Source organism: Neopsephotus bourkii, unplaced genomic scaffold, assembly GCF_033783945.1.
Source record: "Neopsephotus bourkii isolate Nb327-2 ecotype Australia unplaced genomic scaffold, CSIRO-AGI_Nbou_v1 NB_54, whole genome shotgun sequence".
In the NCBI taxonomy this organism is placed as follows: domain Eukaryota; kingdom Metazoa; phylum Chordata; class Aves; order Psittaciformes; family Psittacidae; genus Neopsephotus; species Neopsephotus bourkii.
The window spans coordinates 44,167-66,598 of record NW_026900571.1 but is presented as its reverse complement, the minus strand read 5'-3'; the positions used below and the strand labels follow the sequence as shown (position 1 = coordinate 66,598).

At 41.9% G+C, this 22,432-nt stretch overlaps 1 protein-coding gene across 2 annotated transcripts in view; it reads right to left on the bottom strand.

Moving 5' to 3' along the window:
* LNX1 (ligand of numb-protein X 1) overlaps positions 1 to 22,021 on the bottom strand; it is a 173,948-nt gene extending 151,927 nt beyond the window's left edge. For both annotated transcript variants that reach the window (XM_061352450.1, XM_061352487.1), the window contains exon 1: positions 21,904 to 22,021. The gene's annotated coding sequence lies outside the window, so the exon portion shown is untranslated. The remainder of the gene's footprint in view (positions 1 to 21,903) is intronic.
* Between the last annotated feature and the right edge of the window lie 411 nt (positions 22,022 to 22,432).

Here is a 22,432-nt window from a genome sequence, read left to right as displayed (position 1 = left end):
TGCTATGCTGCCAGGGGAGACACAGATCTAGCTTCTCCTGCCCACCGTACTTTCTCAGCTGTCCTCGGTTAATATATAGCTTCTTACAATCAAAAAGCATAAATATTTTCAGCATGAAATGGAACTATTATTGATGTTAAATCTTCCTATAAAAGCACTTATTGTAGATTTCACAGATACCAGATTGCATGAAAATGTTTCATGCTGTCAAGCGCCGTTTTGGGAAATATAAACGCCTTAAGTTCTTTGTGTATATAGAGGACAGACTGCATGATTAGCCTGACCTGAAAAGGTTGCACATTTTCACCTTTAAGACAGTAACAACAAACACCCTCAGCAGGACTGAGGGAAACAAAGCCTGAATTCTGCTTCAAACACAGATTTGGAAAGTTTGGGCCCAAATATTTCAGTCGCTGCTGAGAGCAAAGGCTGAGGGGAAAGCGTTTTTTATCCCACATTAAAAAACCCACCATGCATTAGGAAGATTTTCTTGGAAAAACTCTCAAGCCCTATTGCTTTAAGGGGAGGACTGGGGTTTGTGTGCAGGAGCACAGGAGCGTGGGACCTGCAACACCCTAGCCACAACTGCAAAGGTGGGAAGCCTGGGAGGAGAGAGAGAGCAATGGGTCAGCAAAGAGCACCACAGATGGGCAGAAGTGGCTGTAATCAGTGGGCAGAGAGGAGAAATACCCATGTGGAAAGGCATCACTTACCAGAGCATCTCCCCATCCCAAGGCCAGGATGAGGATCACAAACCATCTGCTGCAAGGAGCCAGTGATGAACGGTGAGAACTCTGCTCTCACCCATGTCCCTACAGACAACAGCAATTACTGATTGACGATCAGTAACTAAGTTATTTAAAATGACAGAGATCAGAGTAATAGTTTCTAAGACCTCAGGCACAGCACAGGTGTCAAATAAATGCCAGTGTGATGCAAAACCTCTGGGGGTATTCCTTTTAAAGTAAACTGAGAGGTTATATACAGGGACAAATAAAGACCAGAACTTAAAGTCCAGTACTTATGAGACCAACTTTGGCAACATTGACTAAGGCCTGAAACAAGGCTTTCTCTACAAACCTAAAGCAGTTCTGTTTATTCTTGTTTGCCAGGATACTGTCTTGCAATTACATGAGTACACAGCATTTTTTCCATACACTCAATGCAAAATAAAAAAGAAACTGTAGGAATACAATAGACTTGGATACAGTATAAAACTGTTGGTATAATCCAGGTTCAGCAGAAAATCATTCACTGTGGAAGATGAGGCTGGGGACTCCATATTAAAGTTATTTTTGCATGCAATGCAGCAGACATGTAATGCAGCCAGCAAATCAGCTTTACTATCCACTTCTTCCCAGATGATACTAAATTAGCTAAACTAAACTCTTCACTGGTGGGCTATTTTATATTCCCGATCTAATTTGCTTTGAGCTGCTTGTTTGCTGAGTGACAGAGGCATTCATAGCTGGTATCCCTATGTCAGAATATCCCCAATTCCCAGATTTTTCTTTGTTGCCATTCTTTAGCTATCTTCCCCTGCACAAGGCCATCATAATGCACATCAATGGAGCACCAGAAAAATAACTGTGCTAATGCTTGTGAAATATCCAAGTTACCCTAATGACAAGCACAAGACTAAAGCAGGAAAAAGCCAATAGTTTTATCTTCAAAGCAGATCCTAAATATCATGCAGTAAATAAGAATGTTAAGTACTGAGTGAGAAGAAGCTGTAATATTACTTGAGAAAGAACCATGCACTCTGAACAGGGAGGAGGAGAGACTTTTGCATTCATGTGGTTAAACACTGCCATTTAAGCACACAAGCAATGAGGATTAATTAAGAGTGCACCGCAGTTTGACTCCTGGTATTTCTTGAGTGTTTCATTTTACAAGCTTCATCACATTCTTATAATACTTCTTCTGGGTAAGCATTTGATATAAATATCATGCCTTTTAAACCAAAACCAAAACAAACCCTAACAAACAGATTTTTTGCTGTTAGGGGATAATAGCCTACTGCTTGCTGAACATCTGGTTCTGAGAAAAACACCTGGTAGAGTTCTGAAGTCGTTCTCTGAACCAGTTCGATGACTTCCCTGTTTTAACACTGAAGTTACACATGGCTCTGGCTCTTCCAAACTATTTTCCCAAACTGGCAGGTTACCATAGAATCATAGAATCAGTACCATGCCTGCTTGGACCTGACCAGACACTTGCTCCCTGCAGCCAGTCTGGGGAAATGCACCCACTTGGGCAGCAAGAGCAAGAGACTGCTGCTTTGTGCTTCTAGAGTATCTAACAGAGCCCCGAGACATGCTGATAAGAAAGTGTCTGGCTCAGAGCACAGCTGTGTAACATATGCATTTTACTAGGGTTTGATGACTCATGATTTCTATATAGTATTTTAATCTGGGTGTTGTATCAGACAAAACAAGCAAACTCCATAATGCCTGCTCCAGAAGCCAGGAAAAGGCCACTCACTTCTCCCCAGCACCCTCACTTGGGGATTCACCCTCCTCCAACACATCAGCTCACCCAGTGAGCCAACTGAATCTCCTCTTGTGCTTTGGGGACTCATTCCCCTGCACTGCTTGGCCCAGAGAACAGGGCATCTTCTTGCCTGTATTCAAATGTATTCAAAATCAATCTGTATCACATGCAAACCACCCCACTCCCAGCCCCCCAGCAGGCAGTTGTTCCCCTGCCTTAGTAAACCTAGCAGAAAAAGTGGGAACAGAAAGATTTTGCATTAAAAGCTGCCTAAATTCTTACCACCTACTGAGAGGGTCCTTATCTGGCCTGTGAGAGCAGTTCACGGAGTAGAGAGGAGTCTTTCTGACTCCTCAGTGGGGTTGGATGGGCAAATATCCATAACTGCCAAAACGCCTTCTTCCACTTATGTGTGGCTGTGAAAGAAGTCCCTCTGGAACCAAGGCCAGGATCCCATCAGATACAAGTTTGGCAATGGTCATCCAAGTAATGGAAGTGCCCAGTCCTTCCCTTTCCGATTGGAGGCAGCCAACAACACCAGTGCACAAGGATTTATAAACTGTGCTGTTCAGCAGCACTGCCCTACTACCAAACAACAGCAGGGTAAACACAACACTTTGGAGTCAGGCAAGGAGAGCAAAGCTCCTTTCTTGTCCTATGGAAGACCACCCAATTTCCAAACACTGATCAATGATGGTTCATGCATTAAAGAATTGGCAGGTTTGAAAGAATTGTTTACACTAGGTTGTATACATTTTGTCTCTGTAAAAATACAATCTGATTTGGCAATAGTAATACTAACTGGTGTTGCTTAAAAATACAAGTGGAACGAATATTTCTGTTCTTTGTTTCTTTGGATTATTTCCCATTTAATAGTTTAAGGGAAATCATAATCTGGAAGAAATACCCATCAGTTATGAAGAATTCACATGCTCCTTTTATGGCAACAAAGACTAAGCATGAACGATGACCTCTACGTGTACCAAGCTTGTGTGTGACTTTTTACTTTTGGATGTTAGTATTCTTTAAGCTATCAAGTCAATGGAACATCTCAAGCAAACCTGTCACAGATTATAAACCTAACATAGCTACTTTACGGTCCAGGCCTACAAACCAACACACATGTTACCCTGGAATGGGCCTCAAAAGATCATCTAGTCTATCCCCCCACACTATACATAGGACTACCCAACCATTCCCAAAGACCTAGCCTAACCTGTTCCTAAAAAACCTCCAGTGAAGGTGATTCTTCTCCACTTATATTATGAGACTGACCATGCTAATCACTGCAGAACTTCTGTCTGCAGAAATTTAATATTTTCCTGAAGGTCATTAATGACCTCATTAGATAGCAGTGCATTTATCACTGTCTCGTGGCATCGCACAACAATCCCCAGTCTATTTAGTTACAACTCTCTTTTGATGACTACATTTTGAGATGTGTCAGCTAGCCATATCTTAAGTTACTTATAAAGTGTCTTGCTAGATATGCTACAGCACTGCTTAGCAATCAGGATGCTATGTGCTGTTAATGCATCGCAGAAGTCCACTGTGTTAGCTATCTGCCTGAATTGACCCTTGTCTCTCAAGCTCTGACATCAGAAGCATTTAACAAGTCCTACCTTTTTCTGAAGCTATGCTGAAGCACGTTCAAGTAGACTCATTTTGTTGCTTCTTTAGTTAAGTTCCTGAACAAGCAGCTGACGCAACTGATACCCAATTAACCATATTACAATTAGTTACCATGCATGATCCAACCCTACTGTGATGGTATTGCCAAAATACAGTAGGAATTACACACAGTGGGATTCAAATCCCTGCAGACAGCTGTTTAAGGAGCCCCTACTGCAACTGAACCAGGACCACAGCAGGGGAAGGGCTGAAACAAGGTTTGTGTCCTGACTCACCTTTGCACTCCAGGTTCCTTTCTCTGTAGCACAAGTGTGTGTACCTGTCTGGCTGTGTGGAAATCTGAAGCCACACACTTCTGGCTGACCAAGATGTACCTGCAGGCTTGGCCACAGCTGTCTGCTGCCAAAGAGCACGAAGAGGAGCTTTTTCCTTAGTGAAGCATTAATGGGGTCTTTCTCTTCTGCCCAGCTGTTGATTTTCACTAAGCTTGTGGAAGCTGACATCTATGAAACATCTTCTCTGCTGAATTGGCAAGAATTAGTCTGTGGGTTCGGAATTATTGGGATAGGATCTGGCAGACTCAGATCCTTTTCACCTCATTTCTGTAGGAAATAAAACTGAAGACTTTTTCTGCCTAAATGTTTTTGGGTATTTTTGGGGGGTGGATTTTACATCTCCTTGGTTACTGACAAACTGAAAAGCATTTTATTGTTCTCATGAGATACAGAGACAGCCTGCCACTGCTTTTAAAATGAGCTAAATATTTATTGAACCCCTTTTTGTATTGTTAGCAATTTAACCATCATAAGTGATTCTGAACAAAAATAATGTCTTGGTACTTCTTTAGCTTCAAAATCACTTTATGCCCAGGTTGCCGTTAGGTGTCTTCTGTTGCTTATTTCTTGAGAAGGCTTCAGGGCTAATTAAGTTAAGAGGAGGGAAGCACCCAGATCACTCAGAGGTAAAAGCTTAAGTCTGCTCCTCTCCTCAGCATTGCCTGGTGCTCAGCTACCAGGTCCATGTACTCTCTTCTGTCCATCCCTCCACATAAGCACCAACTTCCCCATTCACAGTTTGGGCAGCGCAGCACCCAGACAGTGCTCACAGAGATCCAGGGAGATGTCATAATGGGAGGCACAGCAGAGCCCCTGTTCTTCATGGATTTACTCTGAGGTGCCTTAGAAAATATGACCCCAAATACAAACAATGGCAGTTTGTTGCAACAAAATTCTTTCCTGAGTCATGATGGACCTTTGGGAGAGTGAGGAATATAAAAGACACACACTGATGGAACAAAAAAAAATGTGGAATCCTGGAGGTAAATGAAGAATTCCTTTATTGTGCAATAAAATTGGTCTTTTAAAATTTAACCAGTCCTTTCAAATGATTGCTAACTCCCCTCCACCCTGCTGCACTGCCACAGTTAGAGCAGAAAAGAACTGGGAAGAAAACTAACAGGACATTGCTGATACTGTTGCTTTTTTGGCATGCTTTACTTCCTCAGTTTCCCTAATAGCAGCAGCACCTAGAAGTACATGTCATTAAAGTACATAACAGTGACATTTTTCCTATCACGAATTAAAGAATTTCATGTCATTCTCCTCACGTGCTAACCTGGAACTCTTAGATCCCAGTGTGGCAGCACCAAAATACCTTTTCTGAAACAGCTCTGGCTTCCAGAAAGAAACCTTTTAAGTAAAACGTATGATTCAGTGTATTTTTGTTAAGGAAAAAAGCCATTATGTTCTTAACCTCAGGGGAAGACAAACCTGCATAGATCTGTATCACTCCTATGTGGTGGCCAGAGAGTGCTGAACCAAAACATGCCTCGGATTTGAAAACAATGTTTTTGGCCCTTTTATTTAGAAAGCTCCTTTGTAGTCTGAAAACCTAAGATTCAGGGAGTGAAGTACATGCTACATAAAGGTTTAAAGCAATGGCAGACACTTGTGTTTTACCAAATATATATTGTGTGTTATCTGTGAATTTCCTGCTCTTTTGAATAATGAGTTGAGGTAGAACTTGTACCACACTTGCCACTGACTACATTATGACCTCTTTAAAAGTCACATGCCACAGAAACATAATGGCCTTTCTTTCTAAGCAACTCTTCAAAACCCTGTTTTAATGATGGATAACGTATCTTCTGATTGCCCAGAAAGTGCACATTGACATTTTGGGGATGTAAAGCATGTGTTTTTGAAATGTTCCAGAGATCACCATACATGAAAATACAGGAGCATTATTTTCAAACACTAGCCATGAAAGTTAAGCTTCTAAGTTAATGTTTATGTTCCTAGATATGAATTACAGAAAGAATAATTTATACTCCTAATAGTAAGCATCTACTCCATGCTCTACAAAATTATTTGTAACTATTATTAAACATTAAATTCAGCTTTTTTTATCAAAAAAAGTGGAAAGTTCTTCAGTAGTGTTGGCTTCCACAGCACCAGTGAGAGCAGTCAGCAGAACACCAAGGAATATCTTTGTGCCTTTGCAGGGGGAGAAGTCAACGTACAGTCCCACTCCACTGTGATAGAATTAATTGCAGCTGCTGCAAAGCCCTAAGAGTTCTGTGAGATGGGGATCAGAGCTGGAAAAGGTGAGGTGCAACTGGCTATATCAACACATCTCCTGAACCCATTCTCAAAACTCACTTCAGCAAATGTCACTAATCTTTCCCATGGGAACCGACTGGTTTGTACTCAGGTCAATGCATGGTCCTCCTCTCTCCCTGCTTGCTTAGGTTTCAACCCAGCAATCCACAGTCCATAATCTTACTTTCAGGCAGGCACTCGTTAACTTTGTTTCAACTTCCCCAAAACTAAAAAAACTGAGTGAGCGTGAAGCAACAAGAGTAATCAGAAGGAACGTGCAGTCTTTGTAATGGTCTCAGCACTGTATTAAAGGGCAGAGACTCTCCTGTGACAACCCCCTAGCAAGCACAGTTACAGTAAGTTTCGCTGTTGTAAAAATGGGACAAATTTTGCAAACATTAGTCTTATTTGACATGTGCTTTTGTGGAGTGGAAATCAGAGCTTGGAGGACTTTTTTTCCAGAGAAGTATCAAAGAACTCAAAATGCTTTAAAAGAGGAGGCAGTTTCCATTCTTTTCATCTCCAGATGTGGATGCCATGGCAGAGACTATGCTTACCTGTCATGCCAGGGACACAGCTGAAGGCAAAGCTCAGAGGAGGAGCCCACACCAGGTGTTCCACCAAGACATTTGAACCAAGACCAAGGGAGGAAAAGACTGCGGGGTATTTGGGGTATGACTGGAGGAAATTGTTTAGCACATTCAGAAAAACAAGACCAGGGGCATATATAAGATAAATGGCATTCTGAAGCCTTTAAGTCAAATACAAATTAAACTAGCAACTGATCAGTGTTGGAGTAGTAAGGATTTTGTTTACTAAAAGAATAACATCTGATCAAAGCTGAGTGTGAGGAAACAGCAATGACTAATTTCTCCTCCCCTCACTGGCCTGACCCACAGCACTTTATCATTCAATCCAGAGTCATGAGAAAGAAGAAAAAGGAAAGGACCTCTGACTTGGGATGCCAAATCCCCATTTGGTTTACCTGGGACTCCTATCCATGTTTCAGTCCCATCCCTTTAAGTCTTAAGGTATAAACTAGCTGTCAAGATAGACCAAGGCAAAACGACATGTGAGTGTTTTGTACTACAGTACAACCACAGGCCTGGTAAATGGCACAGATAGTAAAAATCCCCATGGACTGTTGGGTTCAAACCAAATCACTTCTAACCCTCTCAGTCTTCAATTATCCCTTACTGCTAGGCACAAACCACCAAATTACCCTGTGGGAAGGGGAAAGAGAATATATTTCAATAATAGTGTGCCCTGACAAAGCTGATGGGTATTCTCATTCACATATCAGATTGTTTCTGTGTAAAAACATGTTCTTTTTTCTGTTACGGACTTTCTTCCAACATGGGGCTGCTGTACTAGAAAGCAAGTAGCTGAATTCCTAAACCTATTGACAAGGAACACATCAATGCCCACATATAGTGATATCAAAGAGATTCCATGCCAGAGTCATAACATTTTTAAGCAGAAAGAACTAGCTAGAAAGGCCTTTGAAGCTGGTTGAGGCTGCTCATTAGCTGACACTGGGCCTTGTGGTCAAGGACCTGAACCCTTCATCCCCAAGCACTCTCCCTCCACCAAGATAATGGCTTCAGCAGATATAAAATGGTTCCAGAGGCCATATATTTTCTCTTGGACACACATAAGCAGTCCCTAATGTTTTCCATGGCATATGACTATTTTTACATCCTCTTCATTTCTGAAGCGTAAAAAGAAGTCATCTGAGTAGCCAACAAAGTGTGATGAAAGGATTAATTTCAGACAGATTTTTGCAGCATGAGCTGTATCTGTATGAAGAGCTGGCATTATATCCTGCCACCCTCCAGAGAATCATCTGCAAACACCCCTGGGCAAGACCTTTTTCTAAAATATTTTGTAATGTTTTATTGTGAGTTAAAAGCTACCTGGAACAAATCTTATTTCTTATAGCTGTGAATGGGATCAGCAGCCCGTACAACCACCCAGACTTTCTGCCTCTCATTCCTGGTCTTTTTTAATCCATTCTAACTCACTGTTGTTTTGCTGGTCCTGGCAGCTGAAGTCCCCCTTGATTTTTTGTGTCCCCTTTCTCACTTTATCTGGTTTTTGTGCATGAGTGCTTCTCTCACATACCCTGTGGCTACAGCTGCATTCGCCTGTGTCACCCCTCACCAAGTGCCCTCAGGATACAGCTATTATTAATTGTTTGCCATCCCTTGTACAAGGAACCTTTCTTTGAGGACAGACTCTGTAATGAACCCAGACAAGACAAACAAGGACATCAACTCCTGCCTTAGCTAGCATTCTGAAGATAGTTTCTGCAAAGAGGTTTCTCCATATATTGGTCAAAGAATGAAAATATCTGAGAGGGTTTTACAAGATGTGCCAGAATTTGGAACGGCTCAAACATTAACATGGAAATGCAGTTAGTATTTTGGATGAGCTGTCTTTCAATTGCTGTGTTTGAATGATTTCACTTCTTCATACATCATGTGACAAACTTGACAAAATGAGAGAAAAATGTGTAAGCACAACTTCCATGCTAGAAAGACAAAATATATTTCAATAGGGTCTAATGCCAACTGGGCGATTTATCAACAAGGAGAAATTGATGATATTGCCAATTCTAGTTCTATAAACTGATCCACTTAAACTAACATAAAATGTTCTTTATACACCTTTTTTTTTCCAGTGTAAAAATAGCTGCTTCTAGTTTGAAATACATTTGTTCCAAACATCTCAAAAAGGCTGAGCCTATGGCAGGATTCACTGCTTTACTGGCAGCAAGAGTGATAAATGCAAATAGCTGTGTAATCACCTTCTACTTCCTGAGTTCTGAACTCAAATTATGCCACAAAATTAAGCAAAATGGCATGTCACACTCTAGAGAAACAAACAATATTTGGACTGATACAGGCATTGTACTTGGAAGGAAAACCTTAAAGCAGCTTTACTAGCTAAGTATCCCGTCTGGTTCATAAGTTTTAATTTATACAGTTGCCAACTCTGCTGTTGCTGCTTCACAACAGAAGTGGCTAAAATGCTCTTCTGAAAGGATACATTTATCATACCTGGGGTCTGGCAACAGAAAGTATTATCCACTGTTAAATTTATGAATTCTCTGAGATAGTTTCAATATGGAAAAGCAAAATCTTCTTCCAATATAGACATCTATTCTATTTACGTTTCTGTCAGCCCTAGAATTCTGCAATGCAGAATACAGTTTCCCTGGAGTACAGCCTAGCAAAGAATTGGTGAATGGTTTATAACAGTGCTTTAAGTCTCTGTTATTAGCTATACATTTGGAATAGGACATTTCCTGAATCCTCATTTATTGCCATAACATTACAACATTAAATCAAGCTTTAGGTTTTTGTTTGCTTGTTACTTTGGGAATTTTCCTCCTTTAAAGGTACATTGCTTTGTTATAGAGAAAGAAGAAAAGAGACAAAGAACAAAAGACTCCTTTTGAAGAAGGAAGCATGGTATTAACAGTTGTATTACATGTGTAATAGAGTACACACATATAATCTGCACCACTTTACATGAATAATAATTTAATTCATATGAGCAATTTCTCTTCTCAAAAATAAACAGTATTATTCACTTCAGTTTTCTATTAAAGAATCAACAATAATTAAAAATCATGAAAATCAATATTACTGCAGATGTAGAGTACATGCTGAAAGAGACGTGCACGGGATTTTTTGGGCAGAAATTCTATGTCTATCAAAGGAAATTATTCCCATGATATTTTCACTTAAATACAATATTTGGGAGGGTTTGGATTTAAGCATGTTGGATTTCTTTTACTTTGGATGTGTTAAATCTTTTTTCTTCCTTTTTCTGTAGCCTGCATTCTTTTGGAGTGTCAGGGGCTGCAATTTGTTTCACTAAAGCCAAAAATGTGGTTTTGCTTTGTATACTTAGCACTAGTTTCTATGTAAGATACACACTGGACAAATCTCAAGTAAAGATCTCTTCCAGCAGAAGGTCAGACACTTGGTGCCTTTTCCATATGTTCTGAACTGCATTGCTGGCTTGGCTGTGTGTTGAAAAGCAGCTTTGAGAAAAAATCGAGTCCTCTTTGCACATCTGGAAATGTTGATGGTCAGTTAGATTTTAAAGCATTATGGTCATTCTCCACAACAAAGATTCAACATACCTTCAAGGCAAAAGCAGTGATTTTCAAATGCTCATGACATTCCAGTGGTCATTTGAAATGAAGAGAGAATGGATTTAAAAAAACCTAACTAATGACCTTACACCCTTCAGAGTCCCTGTGCGCTCCTGACAGTATCTAAACTTTCACACTGCTATTGCAGTAAGACAAAACACTTTTGTTGTTGTTTTTGACAGTGACTTCAAATTGTCAATATAATTTACATCATGAAGCTCATTCTGAACTAAAGTAAGGAAAAGGAAGACAAAAACATTCTCAGGCAAGGAAAAAGACAGTTTTTCATAAGAACCTGAAGACAAATGTAGCTGAAACTGAACAAATTGTCCTATATGTCTCTACTTAAATTAAAAGATATTACGCTTTTAAAGATGAGAATATCTATGGAGATAAAATCTCTTTTATTCACAAAGTAACATATTTTATTTACATGACTCACATAAAATCTTCTTTCATTTCAAGAAAGCATTGTATGTTTATCCAGTCTCCTGGAATACAGAGAAGGGACATATGGTGAACATTTTTGGACCATCAATCAAATTCTAATTCATCAATCAAATCTGTGTAGAGTAAACACTGTCCAAAAGAGCAAGGTTCGTTGTAAGGTTGTTTTTATATGAAAAAAAAATTAATTGTAATATTATTTATTTAAATAGTTACAGATTCTACACCAGAAACTTTCACTTTTGTCAATGTGACGATTTTATCGCCTGATACATTCAAGAGATAATTTTTCTGAAAAGGATGGGAAAGCACCTCTAAAACTCAAGCTCCCTAAATCTGAAAACAGCTCATCAGAGATGGTCAAAATCACTTGTCATTTTAGTTAACTATTGGTTGACTCAAGGTTGCAAGACCCTCTGTACTTTACCAAAGGCTTCTTTTTTAATGCTAGGATCAGCGATTCTCACTTCATTTTGCTTGGCCTGCTTGTTGGGCTTTTAATTTTTCTTTGACATGGAAGTGATTTTCCTGAAAGAGTTTATCTTGTTCTGCATCTTATTTGCAGCTAATCTGTTCATCTCTTTTTCCAATATCAAGAGACTTAGAGTCAGTATAAAGCCTTCACATTACACGAGATCAATGACAAGAATTTGCAGTCAGCTGAAGTCAGATAAGTGCAACACAACCAGGTAATTTAGGAGTGGGATGAACACTGTGTTCTGGGAGCTGTGTGGGGTTTGCTCCTGCTGCCTCCAGCTGGATCCAGTATTATATTCCCCACATGTAAAATGAACTCTCTTAAATACGTGCATTCTTAGATACAGTCAGATCTTGCAGGCTTGAGATTAAATTAAGAGATTGACTTGAGAAAATCTTGATGTACTGGGTTAACCACTGCTGTTTTGCTGAACTGTGGAGAAGGACGTAAGGCTCTTCATAAGGCTTGTCTGCCTACTGTGTGGACAATCCCTTTGGCTTAAGCTCAAATACATGCAAAGTTGACTTCAAAGGAACCAGATCTCTGTTGACCCCAGTTTGTGACACTTCCAGTGGATGCAAACCCCAGGTGCTCGTCTTCTAAGGCACAGTGTGTGTTTTGGAGCAGAAAGGTAGTACCAGCTCTGGAAGCAAAACAGTAGATTCCTTCTCTTTACCAAGGGCCCTGATTTTGAGGGTCACTCTTTCTTGTCCCTCTATGTACCTTTTTATATATGAAATAATAATCCATTAAAACAAACTTTACAGAATGTTTAAGAATACCTAAAGATAACTTTTAAATTATGGAATAAACTGTTCAAGCACTGTGTAAACTATACTGGAAGAAGACCAGTTGTGGTAAATAATTTGGAGCATGGATAAACAAGATGGGTATTTTTTTCAGCATGTTAGGCCAGTTGTTTGTGAAACATTCTTCAAAACCTCTTGAGAAAATGCTGAAAGAGACATTGTGGAGCTGCAGGGAAGTGTGAAGCTCCATGGGCAGTCAGAGTGGAAGATGCCACTGGCAAGATCCGCTGGGCCAGTTGCCTTGGGGTCTGAGCTCAGACCACAAATTGCAAAAGAAACCTCTGGGAAGTCAAGGGAAACAGTTCAGTAAAGTAATCTTTCCCAATGATAAAACTGGCTATACTGCGTATGGCTTGGGTGGCAGTGAGGTAGCAAGAAGCTCCACTAGTCCCAATATCCAGCTTTGGCTATGGCCTGTGTGGCACTCAGAGCTGGCATGCCCAGTCTGGTTGTGCCTACAACAGCCATAGCATAGGGATGGTCACAGCACCCTGTAGAGGCTTGTATTTCAGGTGATCTCTTCCTTTACAAGCTATGGATTGATTTTAAAGGGCTTTAGTGTAATAGGCTTATCCCTGGCCATGTTTAATCCATTAATCTTTTCGACATGCATTAGTTTGCTAAGAGGCAAGGCAAATTCAGGATGACAGTGAAAAAGAGACCACATTCAAGTAGTAATTGTTTCCATGTCAAAGACCAAGGTCTAAAAGGAACCTCTTAGCCTTATGCAGATTAAAGTTTAGCATAGCTAGGAACAACGTTAATATCTCAGGCATTATTTTATCTGACACATGGCCTGTAGATTAGAGCTATATTAAAAAGCAATTAATTTTCAGCTCTGATTTGCCTCTGGGATTTCCTGAGCATCCAGCACCTCCAGCTGGATCAGCTTTGGTGCTGGCCACCCCAGTGCCAGCACCATTGCTGTTGCCAAACAAGGTGAAGAGCCAGCAGGTAAATCCTTGAGAAACGGATGGGATTTCCAAATATAACTCCAGGAAATTTCCTATTATCAAGAATCTAACCATTTAACGCAGAGCAGATGATTGATATTAATCATGCTGAAGTAAACAGGCAATGTTCTTGATTACAGTGTTGCGCCTGTGCTGAGTCAGTGCTTGCTAATGTGTTATGGTGAGATGTTGTTCCTTCAACTGTTCTTTACACTTCACCCGTTGCCAGGAAAGCCCAGCTCCCTTGAGCAATATCAGAATTTACACTAGTAAAATTGACTTGAAACTAAATCCTGTGACACAAATAGACAAGTGCAAAAGCACAAGAAGACAGAGAGCAAGACTCTGAAGGCAGTACCCTGAAGGCAGCTGTCGGGTGCTTGTGACTCCTAGTCCTGTGCCTCCTGAGCAGGGATCAGGATGAGGCTAAGATTTCTCATCAGGCTGTGCCCCCATGCTGTCCAGAACATGCCTGCTACATCACTGCAAACACCATTCCATGCACATGGTCTCAGCAGAGCCACGCTCTCGTTGGCACTCAGCCATTGGCATGACAAGGTGGGTACATACTGCAGAGCAAGCTTGGAGTAGGGCAGTGTTTCCCAGTACAGCAGCTTACAGGCTGGGGCAGGGCTCTGCTTGACCAGCAAAGTTTGCGTGCCTTCGAACTGAGGAGACAACTAGATCCATGTGTCCTAGCTCAAGGGAAGAACAGGAACAGAAAGAGGCAGGCCACTTACTTCTCCATCTTTAACCATCCTTTAGAAGAGAGAAGCATCCTCCACTGCTTTACAAGGGGCTGTTGTACCCATGGCAAGTAATGCATGCTGAGAGCCTCAGCATGCCTGGTAACCCAGGGAACTTCAGCAGAGAAGTATCTAGTCATGGATCTGAGCCTAGACAAAGCCCTGAAGCAGTGAGCTGGGCACTACTGGGAAAACACAGGCGACCTAAGTGCTTGAAGAGCCCAGAGAAGAGGGGAGGCTTATGGCACTTGAGTATTTCCAGGTTGAGAGAGTAGTTGAGCAGTGTTTTTAGGGACTGTCTTCATGGACTTGGGCTTCCTATAGATAGAATCATAAAATTAACTAGGTTGGAAAGGACAATGTCCCAGCAAGCCAACAGGGAGAAACATTATCATCTCACACCAGAGCCTCATTCTTGTATCCTGACTACAGCACAGCTCATCCTTGCAGGAAACCACTTCTGCAGCCTGGTGTGTAAAAAAAAAAGACACTAGTTTAGCTAACACTGTTTTGCTTCTGCTTTGACAGGGGGAGAAACAGCTCAAAAGTATAGTAAAAAACTCCAGTGTCAACTCTGCTTCTTTCTGTGAGCAACGAACAAGACTGGATAGCTCACACTCAGTTCTTGTCAAACAAAACTTCAGGCACAGCAATGCACTACACTGTCATGTCATGTTTCTCCTTGTGCAAGAAGGTTCCCATTTGCTTCATTATCAGATGTTATTGCTTGGCTTTGATGCTGTTCCCAGTTAAGTCAATGGGAGTTTTGTCTTTAACTGCGATGAAGCAGCGTTATACCCATTCCACACTTAACGCTTTTCAAGAGAAGCCTAAGGATATAGTGCCTGGAGTACTCTCTTTCAGAGTACTTTCAGAGTTCTCTGAAAAGCTCTGCTTTTCACTTTGCCAATGTTACATATGCACTTGGGTTGTAGTTCAGCTATGTTTCAGACACATCATCCAAACCCACAGGCATTTGATAACTGGAACGCCTACAGAATTAAAAAGTTGCAGCAACTTCTTGCAAAAATGAATCAGTGCATTTGTCAAAGGTTGACCATTAACCATTAACTTTCCAGCCAGATACAGAAACTTCTAAAGAACAGATCATATCAACAGATTAATCTGGCGATAGATTTTCATTAATGGAATGTTTCATAGACAGAAAAAATGATGAGATATTCCTGGGGGCAGTTATGAAAACATTCACCCTTAAGCAAGGACGCATTAGTTAACCAGCCAGATCTGAAAATAGATTGACTGTAGCTGTTTCTCAAAACAGCTCCAAGACTGCAAGCACATCTGCTGTGTGTTAGACTGGAAAGATTTGGAACCTGAAGAACTGTTACGTACAACGTAAGGACTGTCAGACCCTGCAATATATTCCGCAGCAAGAACTCTGTGCTGTGCAATGGAGGTTATGTCAGACTCAAGAATCAATATTAGACACTGGATACAGCAGAGAGAATAGAAATTTGACATGCTGCTTGTGGGGGAGTGCAGGCAAAGCGTCCCACTCAAGCTGCAACTTCTACTGCAGAAATTAGGCTTCAGAAACAAGCTGTAGCCCATCCCATTAACATATGGCACTGGGTAAAAGGGCCTACAGTCCCTTGTTCCTGCCTTGCACTGACTGCTGGATAAAATCTCTGCACCTCCTTGTGTAGGCAGGGTGGGTGGGGAGCTGGCTGCAGGGCTGTGAGCAGGACCAGCAAACCGGTAGGTCCTCCTGTGTGTCATGCAGGATGCTGGCAGCGCTGCTTTTCCCCCAAGGAAGGGATCCGGGAAGCAGATATGATTCAGCTGCTATTGATTTGAGTTCTACCTAAAACAGAGCTTGTGGCAAAGCTTCACTTTAACCCTTGTGTTGCTGGTCACCTAAAACATGTAAATATGTCACCTCTTCTCCCTGGGAGCAGCCTGTGCCCTTCCTGTAAGGGGAGGACAGTCTCTACTTTCCACAGGGTCACTGCAGGCAGGAAGACTAACAAAAATGTGGAGCTCTTTAGCATGAATTTGACTGTCAGCAGCTCAGAGCAGCTCTACATTATCTGTCCCTGTGCCCAAAGAGAGAGCTCCCTTGCTGCTAGCTGGTACCTGAGTGCTCTCTAACCCGCGCTGGCTCCCCACCCAGCACATTTTGACTGCAGCACCATGGACGACAGCCCCTGTGCAGCTCTGGCTGCTGATGTCCCCTCCAGCAGTAGGCAGGCTGGCAGGCAACAGAGGAGCAGAGGGATGCCTCTGGCTGACATGGAGGGAACTAAGGGACGTGCATGGCCAGGGACGAGGTTCAGGTAGTGACAGTGAGACAAGAGCAGTAGGAGAGGACCAGGTTGCAAGTCTGAGTGTTCCCCAAGATGGGTGCCAGACAATCCAGGTTTCCCTTGCTGATTTCTATACTCCAGCTACTCATCACTGACACCAAACTCTGCAACATCTAATAATTTAGGCTTTTGAGTTCCTATATGGAGATGGAAAAGGGAGAGAAGAAAGGGAGTGGGGGCTTCTGAGGGTAGGGCCAACTTTGTTCTGAATTTACCAAAGGGTATTCTGGAACTAGCATACTGCACAGGGGACAGAGCCTTGGCCACAAAATGGCTAGAAGCCCTTTAACAGACTTTACAAAGGGAGTGGCCTGGGAAAGTTTTAGAAAATGAAAAAATGATGCAACTTTCCCTGGGAGCTGGAAAATACCAAATTGTATAGTGTGCATTGAGTATAATGGATGTTGGTTGTGACTCACCAGCCACATAAACTTCTGTTACCTCGAATCTTCCATGAAACAGAAGGGGAAATAAACAGGAAAACTGTACTAATTGAACAGAAATACTTATCATGAAAATACTACAGCTTTTAGGGTAAAACTGGAAATCAACGTTTCATCTTCTTGCAAAACTTTCACATAATTTGGGGTTCCTTTTGTGTGTTTGAGTGAAATGTTTGCATCAAAACGGTTGGATTTTTTTGGCACTGATGTGTGTGCATACTCCTTAGCATTCTAGTGCAAGTGTCTGAGTATTGCTGACCAGTATTACCTGCTTAACCAGAGCTGGGCACCTAAGGTTTTACGCTCTTACATCACCTTTGACATACAAGATTTTTGACTAATCAAGGGGCATCCAACCAAAAAAAGAAAAATCTATTTCAGTTGGAAACAGCAAAAAGGTCAAATGCTGAGAATGGAATATTTGCAAATGGTCCACAGCCGAGAATTATTCCCCTAAGAAACTTAGAAGGAATGTCAAATAATGACGACGTGAAGCATTTGCAATTTGCACTTTCAGGAAGTAAAATCAGCTAGAATGCTAATTACAATCATTTGTCTAATAGTAAGATCTTCACATGTGGGCTAGAAGCCATCTACTGCAATGGCTGAAGACATTTTAGAGGATTAGTTAGAACAGAGAAGCGCAGCTTTGTTTAGCTCTGCTTTTTGTTGTGCACAAACTTTAATTTGCTTCTCTATTTTTTTTCTTGATTGCTTTATTTGGGTGGTTTGTTCCTGCTACATCCTGGGGCTTTTGGCTTCCCAAAAGTAATATTTGTAGAGAAATCTCTTGGTCTCATTGCACGTACATGCTACGCTCTTGTGCTTAAGGACTCATTAGTTCTAATGGAAACCATTTGCTTTGGGTGGTCCTCACTGCATACACTAATTTCAATACAGTACTCTACAAGAAGCCAAGGAGAGAGCAAAATGTGCTCTGAAAAGCCAGCTTTGCCAAACAAGCGTGTTAACAGAGTTTTGAACAAACCAGGGCCCTGTTCAGATCAATGGTTTGATTCAGAGGCATGTATTGTAATCATATTCCTGTAAGTCATAGATTGCTATGTGTAGATCTTAACCCAGTAAGAAAGCGAGCAGCCTGCCAGGTTATCACATGCAGAAGAGCTATCTCACGGGGTCGTGTTGCTCAGGCACCACAAAATAGCAATAAGCCCACACCAAGCCAAGTAGGTTGGAACATGCCAATAGTGCAAGTGCCAGACCTCTTAACAGAGGGAAATTCTGTGGAAGCTGAGGCACTCCAACATAGCTTTCTCCCCACCCCCAACCCCAGCACTATTTTCAGTCTTATCTGGCTCAGATTCAGTAACTGGGTTTCATCCAGTTATTATTTCAACAGGGCCCAGGAGAACTTCTCAAGCATCTCAGTCATGTTTAAGCCAGTCCCCTGTGAAGGCAATGCAGAACCAAAGCACCACGGGCGCAATAACTGTAAGGTGCCCAACTCAAATGCCCTCATGCAAGAGTTCTGCACCACAGGACTTGGACCAGGCAGGGGAGGAGGTGACTGGGTATCAGCAAGCCCATTCCCACCAGTGGGCTGAGGGAAAGGGCTGACACTGCCTCTACATTATCTCACTGCTCAGCTGCCCATGACAGCAGCAGGCTGCGTGGGATTTACCAGCACACAGAGCTGAGGAAAATCAGACTCAGCAAGAAAACAAAGGAAGTGTTCAGGAGTGGAAGCCTTTTCTAAAGTAGTATTAAAGTATTAAATATCAAAAGTTGGAAGCATCTATACACAGCAGTGTTGCAGACTACACAGTAATCACTAAAGATATCTGTCTAAGCTCAACTCCACCCAGGACATGAAAAGTCCATCCTGGTTTGTGATTGGTGAGGAACTGAAGCACTCACCCCTGTGATTTGTTGTAGGCATCTGTATGTTCTCACCACGTTACCTGTCAATAGCTCTCTCTCGCCACAGTCTCTCTGTGGTCATAGCATCTCACCAGTTAGGCCAGAGAAGTAGAATTGACCTTGTAATTTACCTCTGTTGTTGCCATTATGGAAAATACTAGTACCAGAATTGTTGCCACACTGAACAGCTCCTCATTTCTGATTTTTCTGAGCAGATAAGAATGACCTAGGGCCTCTTAGTGTGTTTTACATCAAAGACTGATGAAGAGTCCTGACAGCCTTGATGTCAGTGCTGTAAATAAACCATTAATCACACTGCCATTCCAGGGAACAGCCTTCTCCCAGAGGGCATGAACCTTCTTCAGGTCACTAATATAAACCACATCTCCTCTAATCCGGTGGGGTGGTGGTAATGTCAAGGCTTTCAAGGTGGGCTGGCTTTGTGTCAGGGGGATACTCCATTACTCTCATTTTAATGCACAGGTCATTGTTATGGTTCCAGTGGATTATAAATGGTCAATTAATGGAGAAGCAGTTTCAGTGAATTAAATAAAGTGCACTGCAGCTGGAGTTACAGAGAGAGGTGAAAATAATAAAAGGTTCACTGTCCTGTTAAAACTTTTGCTTTGGAGTTGAGTACTACGTAAAAATGTAATGCAGAGGTGTAAGAGAAATTATAGGGTCGGTGATGTGGCAAGTAAACAGAAGAACATGGTCCTAGTAGACACTGCAGAGCCTAATGCTGTCAATACCAAAAATGTGTCAATAACTAAAAAAATAATCTCAAAATCAATACCAGCCCACCACCTTGTCAGCAGTATTCTGTGTCATGACGCACTGTGGAAGCCTATAACTGACTCTTCAGTAAGACTGTCAGTAGAAATAACATTTTAAATATACACACACATAAAAAAAACCCAAACATTGTATGTATATATGTTACAGATATTGTATATAATACATACATTATACATATTTACACACACGTATATGTATGATTTGGAGATACAGCTAAAACCAGTCAGCCCAGCCTGCACCCTGTGTGTGGACTGTCAAGCCATCACGGGTGAACTGCAAGCAGAAATCTGGTCTTCTGACCGAGTAGCTTTTGCAATGGGAACGGTCTCATTAAGCATGGCTGTCTGCATCTCCCAGTGAAAAAACAGTGTAGAAATGATGATACAAGAGAGCTGGTGGCTGCCTCCCTGCATTAGACACTCATGAGGGTGTCTGTGATTCCCAGAAGTTACTCAAATGAATCAGGGAGCTCAGGGCTACTCTGAGCTATGCTAATACAGTTTTTCATGTGATAAATTATATCTATAAAAAAGGAAGCAGTGCCGAGGGCATGTGAGCCAGCTGGCACTGGCCATTTTCACACACTGCCTCCTCACCGCAGCCTGGCATGGAGACTGCTAACACAGCTCTGTTACCAGAGGAAACCCCCACACTTCCCAGGGTGTAAGGCTGCACAGTGTGGTTTGGGTACTGAGTCCCGAGAGAACAGTTTTGAAGCCGTGCTCAGGAAACCCCTGCAGAGCAAGGAGGGCAGTGAGTAGCTGCAGGCTCCTCAGCCACATCACACCCCTCTTTTGTGAACGGGATCTGGGTATGGCCAAGGAGGGGGTTCACACCATGCCCCTGGCCTCCCACAGCTTCACTGGCCATGCTGGGTTTAGGACTCCCAAATGAAATGCAGTATCTCACAACTTGGCTTCTCTAATTACTTTAAAGCCCGATGCTTTCTAACCCAGGTGGGCTCTGACCTGGATCTGCACAACTCAGGCTGCTGTCCAAGGCAGACTCCTCACAAAGGAAACCACTTCACTGGTCTGCCCTACATTGCAGACCAAGTACCACAAAAGCCCAGCTTACATTGACTCCACAACTACAGCTAATAAACTAACACCTCAGGCAACTAAATCACAACTCTGTTTTAAATATAAATAGATGGAGTACAGGAGTCAATGCCAGGAATAAGGCTCAACTTCCCTTGCTATAGCTTTGGGTGACCCTCGCTTGCCTTGTAACAAAATAAACCTGGGTGTGGGGGGGTGCACATGTTTGCATAAACTTGACTGTAAAAGCCTGACTCCCTTGCCTGATGCCTTCTTAACCAGGACCAGAAGTTGAGATTGCTGACTTGGAATGGAGTTTCTTAAGAGAAAAATGAACTAAAGAAATACTTTTCTACACTGAAGCACAAATCACTTGTAGAGCCTAAAATGTTCCTATTTAAAAATGCCTTTTGCAAACAAAGGGTCACAAGTTTTTAAGCTGTCCAAATAATCCCTCTCACTACAACCATACATAGGACAGGATTCAGCACTGTCCAACAGCAAGATTCATGAACTGGGCCTCTCAAAAGCACCCCTGGGGAGAGGAGCACAAGGTAAGCTGCCTTCCACTCCTGTCAACAGAACCTCAGCTGCATATTTCTAAGCCTCATGTCATGGTCTGCATACTTTGATTTTCAATACAGTATTCATTTCAATTTTAAATCATAAGTTTCTGTAAAATACCTACTTCAAAGCTTTTCTGTGCACCTCCAGCATCATCATCTTAATCTGAACTCAATTTACAGGCCTGAACCTCACTTCAGAAACAATTATTTTAAAATCATCTTTATTACTTCAGCCCTTTTAAACAACAGTAAGATAGACATTTAAAATATTGTATTTTGCCTTTTTGTAGTTTCTTAAGCAATATTTGAAGAGTGTAGTCCACAAAATAAAGAAAATATGCATTGAAAGCATGCTACTTCTAATCAAGGGGACTAAATTTAGAACTGAATTTATTCTAAACAAAAATATCTGATCAAGGTTCCCAGTACATAGATTTAAAGCTATTCTGACAGCCTAGGACAATAAAAGAGTATTAGGTTCATTACCATCTACATTTGATGGAAATAAAAGTCAAAAAACACCTGTGAGCTGGACAGAAGACGATACCCATGAAGTCTCGAGAAACAGAGGTCAGCACACCTTAATGCTTCTTCTGACAGACTGAGGTTCATGTGGGCATCTCCAGAGCTGTCAATGAATACTGTTGGTGAAAGCGAACCCAGAAATCACACACCAGGATCGTACACAAATGGTGTGTGTGCATAAAAGATGTACGTTATAGATATTGTATATCCTTAGCCACCTGCTATCATCACATTAATCTGTGCAGGCTTGCTGTGCCATGTTTCCACCCACACTGCCTTGCTAATGTTTCATGAGCCATGTCACCCCCCCTTCCAACATACCCACTTCCCTACACTCTCCTCAGCCTTCCAGAAAGACATCAGTGTGGATCTGTAGCTAAGGATAGAGGGAGGCTGAGGGGCTTCTGCTGGGTTTGTTGCTCCTCAACCACCTGCCCATCCTTCCTTATCACTGGGCCTGGACACACTCACCCACTTCCCTCCTACCCCTTCCCTCCCCTGAAGATGTTACAACAGCTCAGAAGGG